Source organism: Lissotriton vulgaris, chromosome 10, assembly GCF_964263255.1.
Source record: "Lissotriton vulgaris chromosome 10, aLisVul1.2, whole genome shotgun sequence".
Classification (NCBI taxonomy): Eukaryota; Metazoa; Chordata; class Amphibia; order Caudata; family Salamandridae; genus Lissotriton; species Lissotriton vulgaris.
Genome location: NC_141698.1, coordinates 411,381,667 through 411,402,834, shown reverse-complemented (window position 1 = coordinate 411,402,834; position 21,168 = coordinate 411,381,667). Strand labels below are relative to the sequence as shown.

The 21,168-nt window shown below is 43.3% G+C and overlaps 1 long non-coding RNA gene across 1 annotated transcript; it reads right to left on the bottom strand.

The window, feature by feature from the left end:
- Nucleotides 1-20,004: 20,004 nt before the first annotated feature.
- LOC147685311 (uncharacterized) lies at nt 20,005-20,873 on the bottom strand. The gene is made up of 3 exons (XR_015300437.1): nt 20,660-20,873; nt 20,482-20,563; nt 20,005-20,395 (listed from the first exon to the last, which is right to left on the bottom strand). It is a non-coding gene; the product is annotated as an uncharacterized LOC147685311 (long non-coding RNA).
- Nucleotides 20,874-21,168: the final 295 nt, after the last annotated feature.

Below are 21,168 nucleotides of genomic sequence, written 5' to 3'. Positions count from 1 at the left end.
TGTGAGTAACCTATGAGTAGCGCTATAAAAACAATGAAATGTCAGAAAGGTGCAATAGAGAGATGAGGTGCATTGTTGGCAAGTGGTATTGAGGGAATTCATGGAAAAGGAGGAGCTGGTGGTGCCAAAAAAAGACTGTTGCACAGTGTGCAACTAATGCAAGGGCCAGCCCTGGCCAGGAGTGTTAGCCCCCGCCCCCCCGAAGTTAGGGTATAGTTGTTCCCCTGGTACCTGCCCATTTAAAGCACTGGTCTTATTTGAAAGCAGGTCTCATGTGCTGCTTCTTGGGGCCAGTCCAGACATTGGGGGGAGGGGGGTTGGAGTGGGGTGGGCAAGGGCTGGGGGTTCTTGTGTGCAGACGTGAGGGGAGAGTACATGCTAATATAATCAAGAGGGCTTCTCTGGATGGCACGGAAGGTGCAGAATAGTCTGACACAAGCTTGACTGGAATAACCACAGGGAAGAACAAATTCCGTATAGGAGAGCAGACTTGAGGAGAGCCTTAGACCAGTGCACCCAGAGAGCTGTGCCCAGGGGCTCGGACAGGAAGTGTGAGGTGCTGGAGAGAGGCTGCCATATATCTAAGCTGAGGGAACTGCGACCGACAGGCGCGTAGCAGGTATTCACTCGCTGGCGCCCCCTGCCTACGGGGTGAAAGTCCATTCCACGTAGAGCTTGTCTGAGATGGGCACCGAGGAGGAGAAGGTGCACTTGAGGCGAGTGTCAGTCCCGTTTGCAGCCTCCAACTCCCCCGGGGTGTGGACCTCAATGGCCGCAGCCAGCAGGGCGACTAGAAGGAGGAAGCGGAGACAGGCTTGAACTGAGCCCCCACACAACCACCGACCACCCTGAGAGCGCCGCAACCTGGGAGTGAAAAACAGCTGCAATTTGTAATACCACAAGTTATTTTCAATAAGATGATGGTCTTCATTTACCAACCCCAGAAGGATGAAACTCCAAAGCCTGTCCTGCTGTGACAGCAACATGATTTTTAGCAGAACTCACCATTGAGTACGTAAATCCATCAGTATAGCCACCTTATCTCTATTCGACGTGCAAATCAAGTAGCTTGGTTAAACTTAACGCCCCCTCAAGCTGTGGCAATGGAGCTGGGTCAAGGTCAATCACAAGTCAGGTCGGTAGTGCTGGGGAGGGGTCAGTCACCTCAAGTTGTTGACTAAAACAGCGGGGTTTGTACGGAGGTTTCAGGAGTGACGCAGGACCACTTGGCAGCTATTGCAGGTTTTTAAAAAATAAATAAATGTGTACTTCGCAGAAAGGAGTACTAATAATACAAATCTGGAGGACCTTGCGAACCCACAGTAAGGAGCAGGAAGGTGTGCAGTTGGTAACCTGAACATCCTACCCACACCCATACCTGTTCTGCAGAATCCCACAAGGTGCCTTTCTCACGCCAAGAACATGTCCGGGGTGCCCCGGGCAACGTGGAGATCAGGAGACGCAGCGTTCACCTCGGAACTAGAGCGGCAGTGAAGGGAAGAGACGAGTGTACTGTAAAATTGATACTTGCATAGCGCACTACTCACCCGCAAGGGTCTCAAGGCGCTTGTACGAATACCGCTGTGGAACCCATCCTGGCTTTCCCTGTGAGGCGTCCACTCCTGGGCAACCCCAAGGTGGAGGCCAGGCATCTTTAGCGTTGTGGGGGCTGTTGTGGAGATTAAGCAAGCTATTGCCCAGAGTTGCAGAGTGGGACTCCATGATTAGAATAGGCACTGAGGCGAGAATTATCAGGTCCGTGGAATTTTTTAGCCCAAGACCCGCCGAGGCGGGGAATTGAACCCTGGTCCCAGGCTAGACCTCTGCATCAGGGTCTGCCGCTCTAACCATTGAGCCACACTTCTACTGTAAGCTCGGAAGAGCCGAGGTCAGGTCAATCCGCCGGATATGGGGCTGTGAGGTAACGCAAAATGATGGAGCCTGCAAGCAGAACGTGGTCAGGGGCCTCTGAGACTCCCATAGCTAGCACGGCAGATGCTCACAGCTTTTGGCTGAAACAAGTGGGGGCTGTGCCATAGACGCTTGTAGGGACACACAGCTGCGAAGTGATCCACGGTCAGTGCGGCGCCTACCTTTTCAACCTGGAATGTTCAGCCCTCACTTAAAGAGTATTAACTACAAGTCCCAAATTGCAACGTGCAACTGGTTTCAAAAAGAAGTAATTGACTTAAGTTGTCACTCGAGGTGCCTGAATCATTTACGTCAGATTTGGCTGTGACGTCTGAAAGTTATATGGGGCTGAGGCTGAGTCAGTCACATACAGTCCAATTTATCTGAAAGACCCCAAGGCAAAGACTAGCGTAACGTCAGCTGGAGATAATCAAGTCCGGTGGAAGCGGCGTGTCCGGAACGCAAGAGATCGAGCCAGAGGTGTGTGCATGTCAAGTCGGTCCTAAAGGGGCCCAGTCTATTTAACGGGGCCTCTAAAATGGCTAGGTTTGTTGGGGACAGATGCCGTCTCGGGTCTGGTCTCCCCCTCTCTTCCCCCCGGCTGATATATGTATTTATCTCAATGAGAGATGAGCAGAGATGGCCAGCAGTTCCCGGCACGAAACAAGCTTGCAAGTGGTGCGCGCGCGCCACTGCGAGCCAGGGCCTATTGGTATCTATTACGTGCACCAAGCACGTAATAGACACCAATAGGCCATGGGAGGAGCTATCCGCGCGCCTCGGGCCAATTGCGTGCAGTATTTTAGAATAAGACGCACGCAAAGGCCAATGGGGGAGCTCAAAAGGAAAGGCACACGCACGAGGGTGTGCGATTCCTAGGTCAGCTCACATTCCCCGTTTTTAAAGTACAAAATGTCTCCCGCTGCGCGAGCACTGCTGCGCAGTGCACCACTAGGCACGAGACCTAAAAATGCATGCAACTCCAATGCCATGGTAAAAGAAAAAGAAACAGTTTCCTGATTGGATGAATTGCATCTTTCCACTGCATACAATCAAAAATAGTGTAAAACAGCTGTGCTCTGGGGAGGGACAGGCACAAGAAGAGTAAGGAAAGTATCTGAATAAGAAGCAAGTAAATGCGACTGAGAAAGCCAAACAATGATAAGCAATCGTCTGACCCAATGTCCACTGCATTTGTAGTGTACTCATTAGAACTTTGACAACAGACCGCATAAGCTGTAGGTTATATTAGGTTGATTTGTGTGGTGCAATCTATCACCCATGAGGGTATCCAGGTGCTAGAGCAAAAATATAGGTCTGATGGAGCTCCTAGATGAACAGCCAGGTCTTCAGTTTCTTGCAGAATATGAGTATTGGGGAAGCTGTCTTGATGTGCTGAGGAAGTTAATTGTAGGTCTTGGCAGCAATGAAGGAGAATGAGCACTCTCCAGACTTGCTTCTGGAGACGTGGGGGTCCGGTGTGATGGACAGAAAGGCTGAGAGTAGTAGCTGTCTGGATGGTAGAGTTGAAGTCGGTCATTGAGGTAAGCTGGCCAGTTGTTGGGGAGGACTTTGTAGGTGTAGACAAGCAGTTTTTGAATTGGCAGCGTTTCTGGATGGGTAACCAGTGTAGTTCAGTGAAGTAGGGAGTGATGAGAGTGCTGCTGGAAACATCTAGGATGAGTCTGGCGGTAGTGTTTTAGATGGGCTGTAGTCTTTGTGTGAGCTGGATGGAGATGCGGGCGTAGAGCGTGTTGCTGTAGTCCAGTTTGCTTGTGATGAGGGCCTGGGTAACTGTCGCATGGGGTGCCATTTGAAAATCTTGCAAAGCATTCTGAGTGAGGCAGCAGGATGTGGTCACAGCTTTAAGATGTTTACTCATCGTGAGTTTGCCTTCTAGGATGATCCCAAGGTTTCTCGCATGGTTTGTTGGGTGGGCCATAGTTCGGATAGCCATCAGGAGTCCCATGGAGAGCGCTTGTTTCTTAAGATCAGGATCTCCATTTTGTCTGTGTTGGGTTTAAGGCAGTTCTCCCTCATCTTGTTGGCCACGTCGGCCATGCAGGAGGTGAAGTTATTCCTGGTGGTGGTGTTTTCATTGGAGAGGATTAGCTATGTGTCATCAGCGACAATTCTGATGCCAGAACCTCTTAAGATGCAGGGGAGGGGGGCCATGTAAACTTTGAGAAGGACTGGGCTGAGGGAGATTCAGAAGAACAGTCCTAGATAAGTGGTACCTGGAGTCTAGGCACCTGCTCAATGGGGTCACTCAGAAGCTGCCATTAAGTAGGTCCTAGGAAAGGGAGGAGTGTGGGAAAGGGGGGCCCTGGAGGGGCAAGAATCCAAAGGTGGGACAATCAGGTAAGGAGAGGAGGGAGGTCAGAAAGCTGGAGTTGGAGGCAGGGATAGTCCATTAAGCGAGGAGAGAAGTGGGGGAGAAAGGAGAAAAACAGCCACAAAAATGAGTCAAGGCAACAAAAAGGGCACACCAATTAGGCAAGGCACAAAAACGGGCACACAGATGAGATGGGAACAAAAGACGGGACAAAGCAACAAAAAGTACAGAAAAGTCAGAGCACCGAATTGGCACATTAACTGGGAGAACAATCAAGAGCGGAAGAAGCGAGAGTGCAAAGAGTGAGTGGGAGCAAGAGGCCAGGAGACAGAGAGGAGAAGCACAATACCGCAGGTCCTTGAGGCAGACAGCAGGGTTGAAAAGGGCCTTAGACTGATTGGAGGACCAGTTCAATGTAAGTGAGTGCTGGGGCCTAGGCACCTGCTCGTTGGCACTCAAAATCCTAGCAGCATTTTGAAAGTATGACTGGAAGTGAAAGCAAAAAAGGAATTTCCTATAACCCTTGGAAGCCATAAAAAATGAAACTAAGACAAGATAGCATATTGTTATCCATAAACCGTGAGTTTGAAATAAATGCTGCAGAGTGCTATTACCTCTGTTCTGTATGGTCACGGACGCACTCGGCAAGGAACCGCCCACCTCTCGTGCTGCACTCCTCGCGCTGCACCTCCGACCTCTGCTCCTGACGCCGACTTCCACTCACGGCCTTGGCTCCTGCCGCTGCCGTCGAGACCTGCGGCAGGGTGGTCAAGTGTGCCGTGCGCAGGGCTGAAAACTGTGGAATTTGGTCTTTTTTTTTACTGCCGCCTGCAGGAAACCGCCAGCTACTCGGAGGGTGGTGCCGTGGGCCGCGAGCCTAGTTCAGGAGGTGCGGGAGGCGCTGGCTGCGACCCCCGAGCAGCGTGGTTGGCAGCAAATGCTTGTGTGGGCCTGGAGCACAGAAAATTTTATCTGGCATGAGTGAAGGCAAAACAGTGGTTCTAAATCCCACAAAGGAAGCATTGAATAAAAGAATTGTAGCCGTGAAGGGGTACATGGTAGACACTGAACACTCCGTGGGAGCTTAAGCTAGCAGTAAGCCTTAAGCCTGAGCAATTGGAGTAGAGGCAGTCTGACAAAGGAAAGCAGTTGAAATCGAGAAGTGGTGGAGGCAAGTGTGCAGGCCGACAGAACAGAGGTAAGTAGAAAAATATTTTATTCCCTTTTAAATAAAAATAATAAGGGAAAATACAAATCTCTCAGAGAGCCTGAAGCTGTAGGGTACCAAAGTGTAGTGTGATTCAGGAGAAAGTGAAGGAAAAGTCCATTATAAACTACGTACACTGGAAGGAAGGAGCCAAGAGAAGTAGAAGCAATGGCCCTAGGGAAGCCTAAACCCAGGAAAGCCCCGAAAAACCTCAAGAAATTAAGAAATAAAAGCCTTGGGATGAAGGATACACCTGAATTACCAGAAGACTCGAATGATATGAATGGTGGTATGGTGACACCGTACGGAAGTAAAACACCGGTGAGGGGGTTTATCCCCTCTTTGGGCTCAGGTCTACAGAAAAAGACAACAACCCCCAAGACTGCAGGCGCAAAAGGTGGTTCGGCAGTTTCGAAATCCATCAAAGACTTTATTGGCAAACATTTTAAATCGAAGGAGATGCCAGATAAGGAGATGAGTGAGACAAATTATAGAGGACGATGCAGCCATAAGTGTGGAGTCTTTGAACCTGACAAATTTTAATATCTCAGAGATCCCGGTCGAACCATGTTTGTCCTCCTCGCCACAGTTATTCCAGTCGCTATTTACTCAGGACAGGGATGTAGAAGTGGCGGAGGAAGAAAGAGCAAAACAGAGTAAATCACTGCGTGAGGAAGACTCTGCCCAGAGGGTATTTGGTCCGGTGGGGAAAGTAAGATTGGAAAACACCTATGCCGCCCAAATTGATTTATCAGGTCACCCCCCGCATAGCTTGGAGATGACTGGTTCCTCCAGTTTATCTATGCTTGAGGTTATGCTGATGCTGCAGAAAACTTTGCAGGGCATTTTAGAGGTGTCAGTTTTAAATAATGAAATCCTAAAAACACTAAATAATCAGTTTAGGAATATAACTGGGGAGCTGACACAGATTAAAAGTCTAATGCCCTCCCTAGTAAGATCAGTAGAAATACAGGAGGGAATTATTGCAGATACAGGAATAAATGTGGAAAGAGTGAGTCGACCTAAGGAGGATGAACCTTCATATATATCCCGTTGGCCTATGATTATAAAGAGATACGGGGAAAGGAGGGGTATAAAACTAAACACCCGGTGGCAAAAAAGGCCCCAGCTAAAAACCAACAGGAGAAAGGGAAGGGTGTAACTTTAGATCAAAGGTTAAGTGATAAGGTTGTAAGGACAGAAACAAAGAAGCTAACCTTTGTAGATACAGGAGTGAGTACCTGCAGACCTGAGGGACAAATAAGTTAGAAGCTGAGATGCTAAGTGAAGGAATTAGGTTGATAAAAAGAGAGGATGTGTTGACGGATAAACAAGAGAAACCATTCCTAAGGTACCATGCAGGGTTGGTAGAACGGCAAATAAAAATGATCAGTTCGGGACGAGGTATGAAGGTAGCCCTTGAAATCACTATAACCCCTAAAAACCCAGAGTGGGAGAATGCAGATGTACTGGCCGGGAAAAGGTTTAGAGAATTGGCATATATGGATAGTGAGGAAGACTGGTACCTGAGTAATGTGGATTAGGATCTAGGGTTGTCGCGCAGCTTGGCCATTCTGTCATGAAATGCCAATGTATACAAAAGAATAATGGTTCAAGAAAGCTTCAAAGAGATTCTTAGGAAGACAGATATTGTTTGCTTACAGGAGACTTGGCTGTGCAATTAAACCCTTGTTACGAAAGGATTCACGCACCATGTAAAACCATCTATAAAGAATTTATTAGGTAGGCGATCAGTTGACAATAGTTCAACAAGGATAGCGATAGATATAAAATCCCTGGAACTTAAGTGTAACTGGGTGTTAGGTAGTAGAGTGTTGATAACAAATAATAACGCAGGTGGGGAAGGTCTATGCATTATAAATGTGTACATACGTAAAGGAAGAATAAATGACTATAAAGGGGAGTTGGAACGACTAAAAAAGGACCTGGAGGGCTTACAAGATATATATCCTAGAGATGTGTTACTGTTATTGGGCAATTTTAACCATAGACTAAACCCTCAGAAAACTGACTCCTGTGTCAGGGAGCTGCTAAGAGTATTTAATATAGAGTTTGCTAAGTTCCCAAGGTATGATAGCTCAACCCAAGATGTGGAGCTTGGTAGGATGCTGGGGGCCATGGGCCTGCTCTGTGCCAATGGTAGAAAGAACTTGGATCGGCCAGCAAAGCGTACTTTTAAAATAGGGCAGCAAAAGTGCCCCATAGATTATGCATTTATTCAGGCATGGAGCTTCCATCTAATTAAGCATTTTGAAATAGGCAGGGCAGAGGGTAGTGATCACTACCCTCTACTGATAGAATTAATGGTAAATATGGCACGGCAGAGACAAAAAGCATTACAAATAGAGGTTGAATACCCTAAGCATTTTACAACCAGGATTAGTGAGGAATATATAAAAAAAAACTGAGTGCACTCCAGATAACAGTGGGGGTACAAAACTTACCACCAGGAGAGGATATACCCTGATATGAGGATATAAAAAAGCAGCTGGTAGAATGCCTCAGGATGAAAATTAAACTGGGTAATCATGGCCCACAAAATTAAGCTTAAGTAAACCCCAACAATAAACCATGGTTGGACGACGATTGCCGGAAGGTAAAGGCCGCTATTAGGCGGCATGAAAGATGCCTCAGAGGTAGTTATAATGATGTATATTCTCTTGAAATTAAGGATAAATATAAAGTAACTATCAGAGAGAAAAAGAGATCCTATAAAGATAAATGCTGGGCGAATTTACTAGAGGCAATTGAAGACAAAAAAGTCAAAAGTTTTTGGAAAATGGTACAAGAATGTACGGGGAAAGTTGTAGGGACATTGCAGTGCTCCGTTTTGGAAGATAAGTGGGTAGCCTATCTTGAGGAAATCTATGGCACATGGCCAACGAGGGGTGAAATAGGATTAAATAACTGGCCAGGGGTTAGGGAAGATGTGAAATTGCTTTTCTCCACAGGCCAAATTAAAAGCATTATATCTGGGTTAAATTTAATAGGAGGTGCAGGACTAGATAATTTACCTGCAGTAGTTATAAAAACGAATTCAGACTGGTGGGCCGAGTTTTTCTCGCATATTTTCCAGAGGATAGTGAGTACAGGAACTCTGCCAGATAGTTGGAAAGGGGCGATCGTGAGGCCAATACATAAAAAGGCGATGTAAACTCCCCTAAAAACTATCGCCTAATAAATCTCCTGGACATAGGCGAAAAAGTATTCCCCAAGGTAATCCCAGGCTTGTTAAAGGAGTGGGCATATGATAATCAGATAGTACCCCCAGAACAGGGTGGGTTCAAAAAAGGACATTCAACGGTGGACCACTGTTTTGCCCTCTGGTCTATCGCTCGGAAGTCTATGCAACAGAGGGGTAACTTATTCTGCTGTTTTGTGGACTTGCGCGCGGCATTTGATCTTGTGGATAGGGAGCAGCTGTGGTCAACCCTTGTAGGGTATAAAATACAGGACAACCTTTTGGCTCTGAAAACTTGGCCCAAATAATTTTGGATGAAGAGGGAGATCTGTCTGGGAAGATCCAGATTGGAAATGGCTTGAGGCAAGGGTGTGTGCTTGCCCCTTTACTCTTTTCCCTGTTCATAGCCGATCTACCTCGAAAATTAAGAGAGGTTAGAGGGGCTAGACCGAAATTGGGAGGGAACCATGTATCTTGCCTACTATATGCAGACGACCTAGTGATTATGGACCAGACGTAGATAGGTCTTCAGAGAAAATTAAACATGTTTAAAGAATATTGTTTAATTAAAAAATGAGTGGTGAATATGGAGAAGACCAACACTTTAAGTTTCAGGAGGAGTAAAACAAAGTTCTCTTGGTATCTTGGTACAGAACTTCTCGAGAGGGTAAATGATTACAGATATTTAGGAATGTGGTTCACGAATAATCTAAAATGGTACACCCATCTGGAAACCTTAAAAATGAGGGCAGCAGCTTTGGTGAAGGACCTAAAAAGATTTAACAGTATTTACGGAGAAATGACGGATAGGACGGTTATAAAGGCCTATCTAGCAATGGTCTCTCTACAATTCCTGTACGGGGCAGAAGTACTTTACTTAAGTGGCAAAATCTGTTGGGATAAAGAAGAGGGAAATATGCTAAAAAGCTTGTTCTCGATACCAAAATCATCTATGGTACCAGCAGTAAAATTAGAGTTGGGAATTACCTCTTGGACTTTAACAGCCTGTACGGCCCTAATACGTTTTTGGCAGTGATTAGGGGCAGAGGAGTCCCATAAAATTTCCCAGTGGTGTAAAGCTGAAATTGCCATTAGTGAGCTATCTTGGGCAAAAGAGACAAGAGCCTCACTAAGGGAAGCGTATGGAGTGCTAGGTTTAGAGCTTTGCCCGCAGCTAGGTCACCCACAAATAGACAAGAAAGAACTTAAGTCACTGGGCCTCAATACGTCCTGTATATATGATCAGGAGTATCTTTTGCGAAAAAGCTCAGTGTCCCACATGATCTCGGCTTGGGAAATGTACCAACATTACCCTTGTGTAGATAGGTTACCCAGTTACCATTTAAGACGTGAGGTGTTAAAAGTGCGAATTGGGATAAATCCGTGTTACGCAAATAATGGGGCCAAAAACTTCATGATAGAATATAATGGGAAATGCACCTGCACTTTGGGTAGCAGCTGCAATATTTTACATGTTTTATTTGATTGTATGAAATTTTTAGATATACGAAAGGAGATATTGTGTCCAATATTAAAAAAATATAGGATTACAAATAGGGTGCAAGCTGTCAATCTTCTGATGAGTTTGATGAACTTAGACATAGCCTGTGCTATGGGGATATTTATGCGTAAAGTTAAAGTGTTCCTCAAATGTACAGAGTAATTAACGTATGTGTTCCTAGAAGATAATATGATATTGCATATTAGAAGGATAACAGTAACGTATTTAATCTATCTGAAGTATTGGACGTATAGGGATAAACTTTTGGTTTTATTAATTTTAGAACAATATGTAATTTTTATTTTTATGGTCATGGGTCATTTTAGGTGTGATGAACATGTGCTATATTTTTTAGAAATTAATTCGCCTATGCTTTTAACAGAAGGAATATATGTAATGTGTATACTTTTATGGTTGTAACAAACTAAAGTTTTATTGATTGATTGATTGAAATACATATAAAATAATATTTCCCTGGGTTACACATGCATTTTCAGAGACTGTTATTATGGTTTGTAAAAGCCAGTGTTTAATAAAGCTACCAGCTGCCTGCTGGTAATGGATAATGCAGTTAAAAGCAGTATCTGATATGTGCTTCTTCACGTTACCATCAAAGTTACCAAGCATACTCATATTGTGACACACATTTAGCCAGTCCTGGCATTTAATAAACAGCACTTGCCTTTCTACGACTCGCAGTTTTGCATTTAGTATTAGAAGTATTGCACTAATTATCCAAACAGGAAGAGTACTATTGGCTATGGGACACTTTGGCCTTTTATTGAATTACAATTAAAATACAGTTCTTCAAAAATATTTGTTTTCATTGTACAAAGTCTTGATATAGTTTTGTGATTTACAAAATATTTTTTCGCAAAACTCCACTGAGTTATCTTGAAGTCTCGTCTCACTGTTTGGCTCTTAAATCCAAGTCAGACCTCTGGCTTTGATCTCTCAAAGAATTTTCTGGATTTCCTACCTCTACAAGAAGCAAAATAAACAAGGGATTACTTAGCCTGTGGCGATCACACTATACAAGCATTCTGTAAGCTACTGGCTTGCCTCCATTAACCCATGCTTTCACCAACTATTCGTCTGCTAATCTCTGCTAAGCAAGTGGTGCATCAACACTACGGGTGGGCGAAGAATTCCACTCTGCAGTGGATTTTGCAGAGTTTTGCCCACTCAGCGCGGAAATCTGAAAAACTCTGCGAAGTGATGTGGAGCGGAGTTATTTCTCTCGAGTGGCTCGCCAACACTAAGTTGGCGAGCGCTTGCGAGAAACCATAATGCACTAGACTTCCTCCAGGCAAGATTTCTAACCGCGAGCAGTGGCTTCTGGTCGAGACCGCAGGCAGTGAGAAGTCACTTGCGTTGAGGAAGGTGCTGCTCAAGTAGAATGTCTACTTTTCCAAGTGTTCACATTCTACACCTTATATAACAGGGGTCTTTCTTCCACATCAGCCAAACGTCACCAATGCGTAAGAATAAAATCTAGTGCCTTTTTTGTATTTGACTGATTTCATGTGCATATTTCCAAACCACAAAAAAAGTAACAGCATAACATGTGAATGCAAATTTTCCTTGGGCCCGAACAACCACTTAGTTGACCTACAGCCTATACTATTTCCAAAAGAAAAATCAGGTGGGTTTAGCACTAATGCTAGAAATGTATGCGCCTCTTGAATATCCAAAGGGAACAGAAAGGGTAGATCACCCAAGGATGTTTATTTAGATGAAAAAACTTGGTGAGACCATTTTGGTAAACTTTACTCAGAAGATGAAGAGGGGTCACACACACAAAATCCAGAGTACAATTAGAGATGAGTATTGTGCCATTAAATTTTAATATAGAAGAGACTATGAAGGCAATAGGGGGCTATCAAAGCGGGCAAAGCTCCAGGACCGGATAGGATTCCTGGAGATCTATTAAAACATGATGTGGAAGTATGGGGACCATACATTACATTTTTATGTAATTCTATAGTGGCTGGCATGCCAATCCCTGAAAGTTGGAAAGGGGCAGAAATCGTAACAATATATAAAAAAGGAGATCGTTATGATCCGGGCAATTATCGCCCAATTAGTTTAATTGACCTTTTACAGAAGGTTTTTGCCAGGCATATTTTAAATCTACTTGCAGAATGGATAGATGAGACTCAAACATTTTCTAAATATCAGGCAGGGTTCAGACCAAAAGTTAGTACAGTAGATCAAGTGTTCAGGTTCACGTGCATCTTCTGGAAGTACATTAACGTAAGGAAGGGTAGTTTGTATGTGGCATTTATAGACTTGCGGGCCGCCTTCGACCTCGTCCCACGGAAGTCTCTGTGGGTTACATTACGAGACATGGGGGTCCCAGGCGAACTACTTAAACTAATTCGTTTACACACAGAGAACTAAGCAAAAGTTAGATGGGGAAAGGATGGTGAATTATTAAAGCCCATTCTCATTGTACGTTAATGATATACCCGTGTATTTAAGGGACTGTGACCACGATTCTCCTAGGTTAGGAGATGAGGCAATCACGGCATTGCTTTTTGCCGATGATACAATCCTCATCTCACAGACCCCGAAGGGCCTCCAAAACCTGGTGAATTCCTTTAATGGTTACTGTGAAAAGAAGGGGTTGGAAATAAACTCAACCAAAACAAAATACATGTCAATAAGCCCACAAAAGTCTTTTAAGAAGAATTTGGCCTTAAACAATCAAAAATTGGAATATGTGGAGAGCTTTAACTACCTAGGCATTACACTGGATAGTAACAGTTTATGGAAGGGACACCTGACAAAGAGTAGGTTGGCTTTCAAGCAAAACTCTATGCCCATCCTAAAACTGCATGGAGCTAGTGACTCTAAAGCCATTACACCGGCACTGGAAGTCTTTAAAGCAAAGGCCCAATCGGCTGCACTTTACGGTGCTGAGGTATGGGGGCACTGCTGTAAACATAACTTTGCACGGGAAGAAAACCACTTTGTGCGCAGGCTATTAAAAATTCCAAATAGAACCCCCCCTAGTTCCAGTATTCCTAGATCTGGATCTCAAACGGACAGATCATCAAGCAGCTCTTAGGCCATTGATGTATTGGGTAAGGTTATGGACAACCCCTGAGTTGTGTAACTATAAAAAGGGATTGATAGAAATTACCCAGATTGATGAGTACAAGAAAATTGCATGGCTAAAACACATCGAACTTTGGTGTACCAGGCTAGGGCTGTCCCATTTTTGGGACGAACCCCATAATATGACTTCTGTGTGTAAAAAGATTTTAAAAACTACCTATTGGTCTTACGTTAATGACGAACCATCTCACTGTCCACCTACTGGTATATTGACTCAGAATTTTTGTCCGTAAAAGACAATGCTGCATTCGAATCGTTTATGGATGAGATAAACCCACCACTGGCAAAAAGTTTATATTTGCAATTTAGATATGCGGTATTACAGACCAATACTCATACATGCAAATGGGGAGATATCAATGATGATGGTAACTGTACCCTTTGCCCATTAAAGGCCAAGGAAGATGATGCCCATCTATTGTTTTTATTTTCCGTTTATGCGTCTCCTAGACAGCGCTGGATAAAACCATTGTGTAAAAATCTGGGTGTCAGGACGTATAAAGAGGCTGAGCGTATTATAAGGTCCAATACCTCACAATTGGTGGTTTTTTGCACAAGCAGGTTCCTATTCAATGTGTTCCTTATTAGGAAATGCCTCGGATATAAACTATAATGTAATAATGAAATCTGCAGTTTTCTCCCACAATGCTAAATAACGTAGAATGCACTGAGTCCACTTTCTGTACAAATCATGTGTTTTTAAGGATTTTAATCTAGGTTTTATATGGAAATAACCTTTTTTATGGTTTTAATTAGATTTTATGTAATATGCATAATTAATTGCACAGAATCAATTGTTAATTCTGTCCCACTATATTAATTGCAATGTGTCATAGGATGAATTGTTGTCAAAGGCATTTCTCTTTTTCTTTTAAACTGTTGTTTGTAAATGTTTTTTTCTCTTGTCTGTACTTCCTGCTTTTATGGCTATTTTAGCCGAAATAAAGTTGAACTGAACGGAACTGAAAATCTCAATGATACCAAATAATTCCACCAATTAACACACAAGCGTGATTGTGATGAGTAACAGTTCTACCAGTTATTTTAAAACTGGTTGTGGGGAGCACTCTACAGTCAGTTCCTCTGCCATATTGTTTTTTTCCAGGTGAAGAGCTTATGTTTATTTTCAAGCGGTGTATATTCTTTTCCCTGCTAAAGAACAGTTGAAAGACAACTAGAAGTCATCCGTAGGCAAATAACTGTATTTTTATCTCATGAATTATCTTCAATATTGATCAACAGAGATATGCCAAAACAAAGCTAAACAATATTGGCATGAAAGCAGGCCTATTAACAGGAGTGTATTATGAAGTGAGGGAAGCAAGTACAACACCAATGCAGAAAACTCTCTATGGATTAGATGTGGCAGGCTGTGAACAACTACTATTCTGCTCCAGTGTGTGGCCTTGTTAACACGTCATTTAGAATCTAAACCCTCATTAAATGCTTTGGCTAGTCCTAGTTGCCTGAATAAGGAAGCATTCTGGGTCTGTGGCACCTTTAAAACAAGCAAAGGCATTGCAGTGTCGCGATAACTTGGGCGACACCAAGTGCACAGGGGCGATGTGTGTTTCAACCCAATGAGCGTGGCTGTAATAGTATCGTCTGGCTCGAAGAAAATAATAAATAGCCTGGAGGCCCAGGCGTGGTTAATCCATGGAATAACCACTGTTGAACTTGGCAGTTCGGTCTGGACTGTTCCCATGAGGCACAAGGTCACGACTGATTTGCATATGGGTGGGTCTGAACTGGGGTGGCAAAGTGAGCTAAAGAACGATGATGGATTCAACCCAGATCTGTGACTGGGGGTAAGTGTCTGAAAAGTTTCAGCGCTCTGTCCAACAACTTGTGTTTGCTATGTTTGCCCTAAGGTGGCAGGGTATGCCCAGACGTGTCACTGGCTCACTTTTCCACTGGATTCAAACTAGCCTGGTGATGAAGGGTGTGTCCCAGGATGCTTTTTTCTGGTTCACGGAAGACCTGGCTTTGCAGTTCGGGCTGGAGTGTTCCCATTAGGCACAGGGTGAAGACTGATTCTCATTTGGCTGGGTCTGAACTGGTGTGTCAAAGTGAGCTAAAGATTGATGATGGATTCCCAGATCTGTGATTTGGGTAAGTGTATTGCTTTGCCCACTTGCGTAATCTGAGCTTACACACACCACTTACTCACACAGAAACTCTAACCTCTGGAGGTAAAGAATGAGCTTTATTAATATCGTAGGCAAAGGCAATAAGTCACTGAAGCTAGTAAATTCTTAGGCGCCGAGTGAAAGGCAATAAACAGTGAATACATCACACTACATATATATATATATATATATATATATATCACGTAATCCTGTCAGGATAGCTGCCATGTCTTGAATCACGCGCTGCCACCAGCAAACAGGACACAGACACATTATCAGTGCTTCAGTTGTTTATTTCCCCAAAAGTCAAAGACACGTTTCGCAGCTTAACGCCGCTTGTTCACAAGACAAGTATTCTGGACTTGGGAAGCATTTTTACAATGTTGAATGCGCATTATTTTCCAACCTTGAGATATTGGTTTGTGTGCAAAAGACGCAATACAAATATAAATATATACATTAATGAGTAGATACACATATACCAGTAAAATACTGAAGCATCATTAAAACTCTAATGGGCTGCCTTGCACCAAAAAGACACTTTAAAATACTCGTACTTTAACTTTTCCGATGCGATTTGTAAAACATAAATAGTTTGTAAATTTGTCAAATATTGATTTGGCACGCCCCTTGCAAGTTAACTTTTATATATTGCTTTGTTGTTAATTGCGTCTATAGATATTTTTGTAAAATACATACACCTATATCTCGTTGAAAATTTATATCACCTTCCTTCGAGATAACTTATAAAAAGTGCCTAATGTGCTAGTGAAAATAAAATTAAAACCAGTGTATAACATTTGTTAATTTTCATGAACCTAATGTGCAATTGCAGCTGTTGTTAACATTATTGCCATATTGGGTTTTTACTATTCATTTCTTACATCACTTTATCATCATCTTTTTACATTTATATTTTTGTGCTAGATACTTAAAGTTTACATCCTGGCTGACCAATCAAAGATAATTTCAGGGTTTCCAATCTGAGAGGGTTTATAGTGCTGCCTTGTCTTAACACTAGAAACATGTTTGCCATAAACATCCTCAACATCGATACATCCTATCTCATTTGATGACATCTATGTCCAACATGTGTAAAGTACAAAACGTAAAATATTTTAAAATATTTAAAAATATTTGTTAAAACATCTGAAAATATTAAAAAATATTTATGTATAAAATAAATCCTTAATATCCTGACATTAAAATTCATTTATTTACAAGATATCTACTTTTTAGGAAATATTGATGTTGTAGACAAATATTTATTTCTCCTCTCAGTGCAACTTCTTGGGCCATGCAAATGAAATATCTATTAGTGCATTCTAGTTGGATATTACTCTAAACAGTTGTACAGGTCCTCCGTTAAGTTCAATCCCTGTGGGTGTTTAGAATCAAGTAATAAGATATATCTGGTCTCCAACCTGCGTAGTTTGCTTTTTCTATCTCCTCCGCGTCTGTTTGGGGAGACTGCATCAATTAAATAATAGGACAACCCTTTGTTGTTTGATCCGTGTCGTTCCTTGAAATGTCTCGCCACCGGATAGGTTTTGTCCATATTGGTTATTGCGCGGAGGTGTTGGAGTATTCTAACGTGAGCTTGTAACTTGGTACTGCCCACGTAAATAAGTCCACATGGGCATGTTAAGACGTACACTGTATATTCGCTCTTACTGGTTAACATTTTAGTTATTTTGTAAGGTTTAGAGTTGAATGGGCTAAAATAGATTTTAGTGTTAATCCCATGAGTGCATGCCTTACAGGTTTTGCATTTTCTGAACCCTTTTAAATTCTGGTACCAGATAGGATTGGTTATTATTTCAGGGTTAGATACCACAAGGCAATCCCTCATTGAGGGAGCTCTACTGTAAGTAATGGACGCCCTCTGCGGTAGCAGGGGTCCTAATACAGGGTCGTTGAGGAGTATGGGCCAACTTCCTTGGATGATCTTTTGGAGTGCCTTGTGCTGTTTGCTATACCCTATTATAAGGCGAAAACTCTTATCTTCCTCAATCTCACTCCCTTCATTGTAGTCGACTTCCTGATCCTTTGTTGCTTTTTGCCAACAAGTCATTTCTAACTAGTGTCTCTGTTTTGGCAATGGCCTGATCTAATGTTTGTCTAGAATAGCCTCTTTCTAAAAATCTTTCCTTGCTGAGTTGTTGGGCCTTTTTTAGTTCTGGTGTACTACATACCCTCTTAAATCTAAGCATTTCGCCGTAAGGTATGCTATTCACCAGGTGGCGTGTGTGAGCACTTGAGGTGTTTTCTTACGGTACAAAGTAGTTTCCAATTTGTTGTTGCATATGTACACTTTCGTGTCTAGGAAATTCACACTGGTATCACTTATTTCTGCAGTGAACCTCAAATTTAAATCATTTTTGTTGATTTGTGCGACAAATCTATCTGTTTCCTCCCTTGTCCCCTGCCATATAACAAAGAGGTCATCAATAAACCTAAGCCACAGCTTTACCTTAGTTGACATAATATCGCCGTGGTTCACCATGAGGACTAGCTTCTCCCATTTGCCCATATGAAGGCACGCGTAGCTTGGCGAGAAACTAGCCCCCATGGCCACTCCTTGAATCTGGCAGTACAGCAAATGATTAAACATAAAAATGTTATTGTAGAGGCAAAATTATATATATATATATATATATATATATATATATATATACACACGCATATAGGGCAAGAGGAACCCCCTACGTCTCCGGTGTGCCAATACGTCATGATGTCTGCGGGTACGGTGAAGGCGGTCACTTGCCTCTACGGTAGACTGATCAATGAGGGGCTGGCCCCCCTCACTACCTTAAGAACCCGTTGGGAGGAGGACATAGGTAAGGAGATCCCGGAGACGACCTGGTCCCAACTCGTGCGGCGAGCCTGGAAGGGCACGCGCCACGCCCGCTTTCAATTGGTTCATTACTACGTACTCCATAGGGCATATCTAACCCCGGCGAAAATCCAACAGTATTTTGCTACGGGCTCGGCGGACTGCCCCAGATGCCCGGCGCCGGAGGCGGACCTCCTCCACATGTTGTGGTCCTGCCTTGGATTGTCCTCCTACTGGATGGAAGTGGGGAAGACCCTGGAGGAGGTGACAGGGAGATCCTTATCGGTTGATGCGGCAGTGGGACTCCTTCACTGGTTTCCACATACCCCCAAAAACAAAATTACCAGTAAATTCATTGATTTGGGGCTTCTCCTTGCTAAACGAGAGGTGACCAGGAACTGGAAGGCACGGGCTGGTCCGACAGGGGGCCGGTGGCACAGCGAACTATTGAAGTGGGCAGCGGGAGAAAGCACGCTGAGATACCAGTTAGCTAGGAGACAGCATAACGAGAAGGCACAGGAGGCAGCACTGGAATGGGCAATCGCCCGAGTCCCGATAGGCGATTGCACTTTACAGCTCTGTTACTTTCCTCATGGGTCCTCTCACAGATCCTAATGCGGTTGTTGCCGTGCACTGATGGCGGGGTTGGGTGGGGATTAATTTGGTTTATAGTGTTTTGAGGGAGGGGTTTTCTTTTGGGTTTTGTAGGCTTGTTTAGAAAAGCAGATGACGGACAGTGGATCATCCGGACCAGCTTCTCCTTCCTGCTGGGCCCCCATTGGATTTTGCCGCCCGACCATTGGGTTGTGGGCTGAATGGCTGTGTAAGGGTACATACTGCTGGGGGACGGAGGGTTGCATCCCACTGATTTTGTTTGATCTATAATGCTGGTCGAATATGTAACGATTTACTAATTCCTGCAATAAAAATATATTTAAAAAAAAAAAAATATATATATATATATATACGCATATACTGCTCACAACATCCACAGGTCCTCACCCTATATAATATAAGAACTACACATTGGATATCTCTGGAGTGAGTAATAAGTGCTGTAGCTTCGCACCCAAGGTGAGAACCTACCCAGATTGTGAGACCTCCTGAGGGACGGCCTCTCCCTCCCCACAATGCTGGGACATAAAAAGAGACGAAGCCCACCCTAAATTGCTCTGTACGCGCCCAGGTCTCCTGGAACAGACACACATCATTTTCATCCACAAAGGATCCCCATTCTGGACAGGAAAGTTTATTAGATAGTCCTGCCAGATTCTTTTTTCTGTGTGAATGTGATAGTGAATTGAAGCCTCATGTTCTCTTTTTTTGCCCTGCTTGCCATAAACCGAGGAAGCACTGGCTTATTCCATTGTGCAAAAACCTTGGTTTTCGGCAGTGTGCGCATGCACTTAGAGTACTGAAAACCGATACCGCTGGACCAATTGTTTTTGCTGTTTCTCATTTTCTCCATTACAAGAATGGGGTAACCCAAAACGGTTCGTGGACCTGGGTAATCAATAATGTCAAAAAAACAGTGGTCCAAACCGAAATAGTTTTTTTATCAACAAATGATGTGCTCTTAGTTACTCATTGTTCATTGTTAAATGGGTATTCAAATGCTCTACCCTATAGAATTAATCAGCAGAAAACAATTTATACATGGAAAAAGCAACTACCTGACGAACATAAATTTATTCAAAAGGAGTTTTAATAAATTACTCCATCACAGTAAAGTTAATTATATACATTTATCCATCTTCAATACTAACGGTAAAAAGGAAAGCAATTGCTTCTATAAAGAGAGTGTCAGAAAAAGAAGAAATGGTGATTGAAAGAAAAATGGGTGTAAGCCTCAACAGAAAAGTGATAAAAAGGTTTTAAAAAATGAGTTTGAAAAACAAAAACTGTAAAAAAATCCAGTCAATTGTACAAAGAGGCCACTGTTGATTTTCTATACTTAGATCATTTATACAGTCTAAACTGGCATGTATAATGTAATTTTTAATGATTAGTGGTCCTATTTGCTTGTAAAAAGAAGCGTCGACGTTTCGACCCGTCTTTTGGTTCAGGGGTAACTGGGGACCTCGACCTGCAGGTCTTCCTCAGGACGTATGTGACATAGCCTTCAAACCGTAGATATTCAAAATTGTGAACCTAGGGCAAATCAAGGCAATGTTTCAGGAAGTTGCAAGATTTGGAACTATATGACAGTTAGTCACCAGACTCTATTTAACGCTTACCCACGAGATAGTCAATGGGTGCCCTCAGTCCTCCTACTCCTGGATGGACGATACAACTGGATTATCATAATTTGCCCAGCACCTGTAATTAATAAGGTGCACACGATCTGTCAGAATCAGTGCTTGATCTACAGTCATGGATATGTTACTCTCTAAAAGTCCCCACAATTACACTTACCAATAAATAGGAGAGTGGTCGTTCATCCTTGTCTATGTTGAACGTCCCAGACAAGGGGGGGGGTGTTGGTAGAGGAAGGCAGACACAGTTAAAAAAACGGACACCATCAATTGCTATAAGGGAACATATTAATTTGTGTTACCGAGGTGGCGTTTAAGTGTGTGTGAGTCACAAGGCATCGTTAGCAAGGCCTACCTTTCGGTGTTTCAACCGGTCATCACTCACGGAGATAAAAGGCTCAAGCAATTAAAGGGGGAACGGAGGCTGTTCCAATCGGCACCATAACACGCTGCAAGGGCACATAATGAAATGTGTTACCTGGGCTGATGTATACCGGTAACCGGTCTTGTGGGTCCTAGGTTGTGTCGTAAAAAGCCTACCTTTCAGTGTTTCAGTATTTCAACCGGTCATCACTCTCGGAGGTGACTCGAGTGGTTAAAGGGGGACGAAGACTGTTGCAAACGGCACCAAAGTGCACTGCAAGGGTACATAATGAATTGTGTTACCCG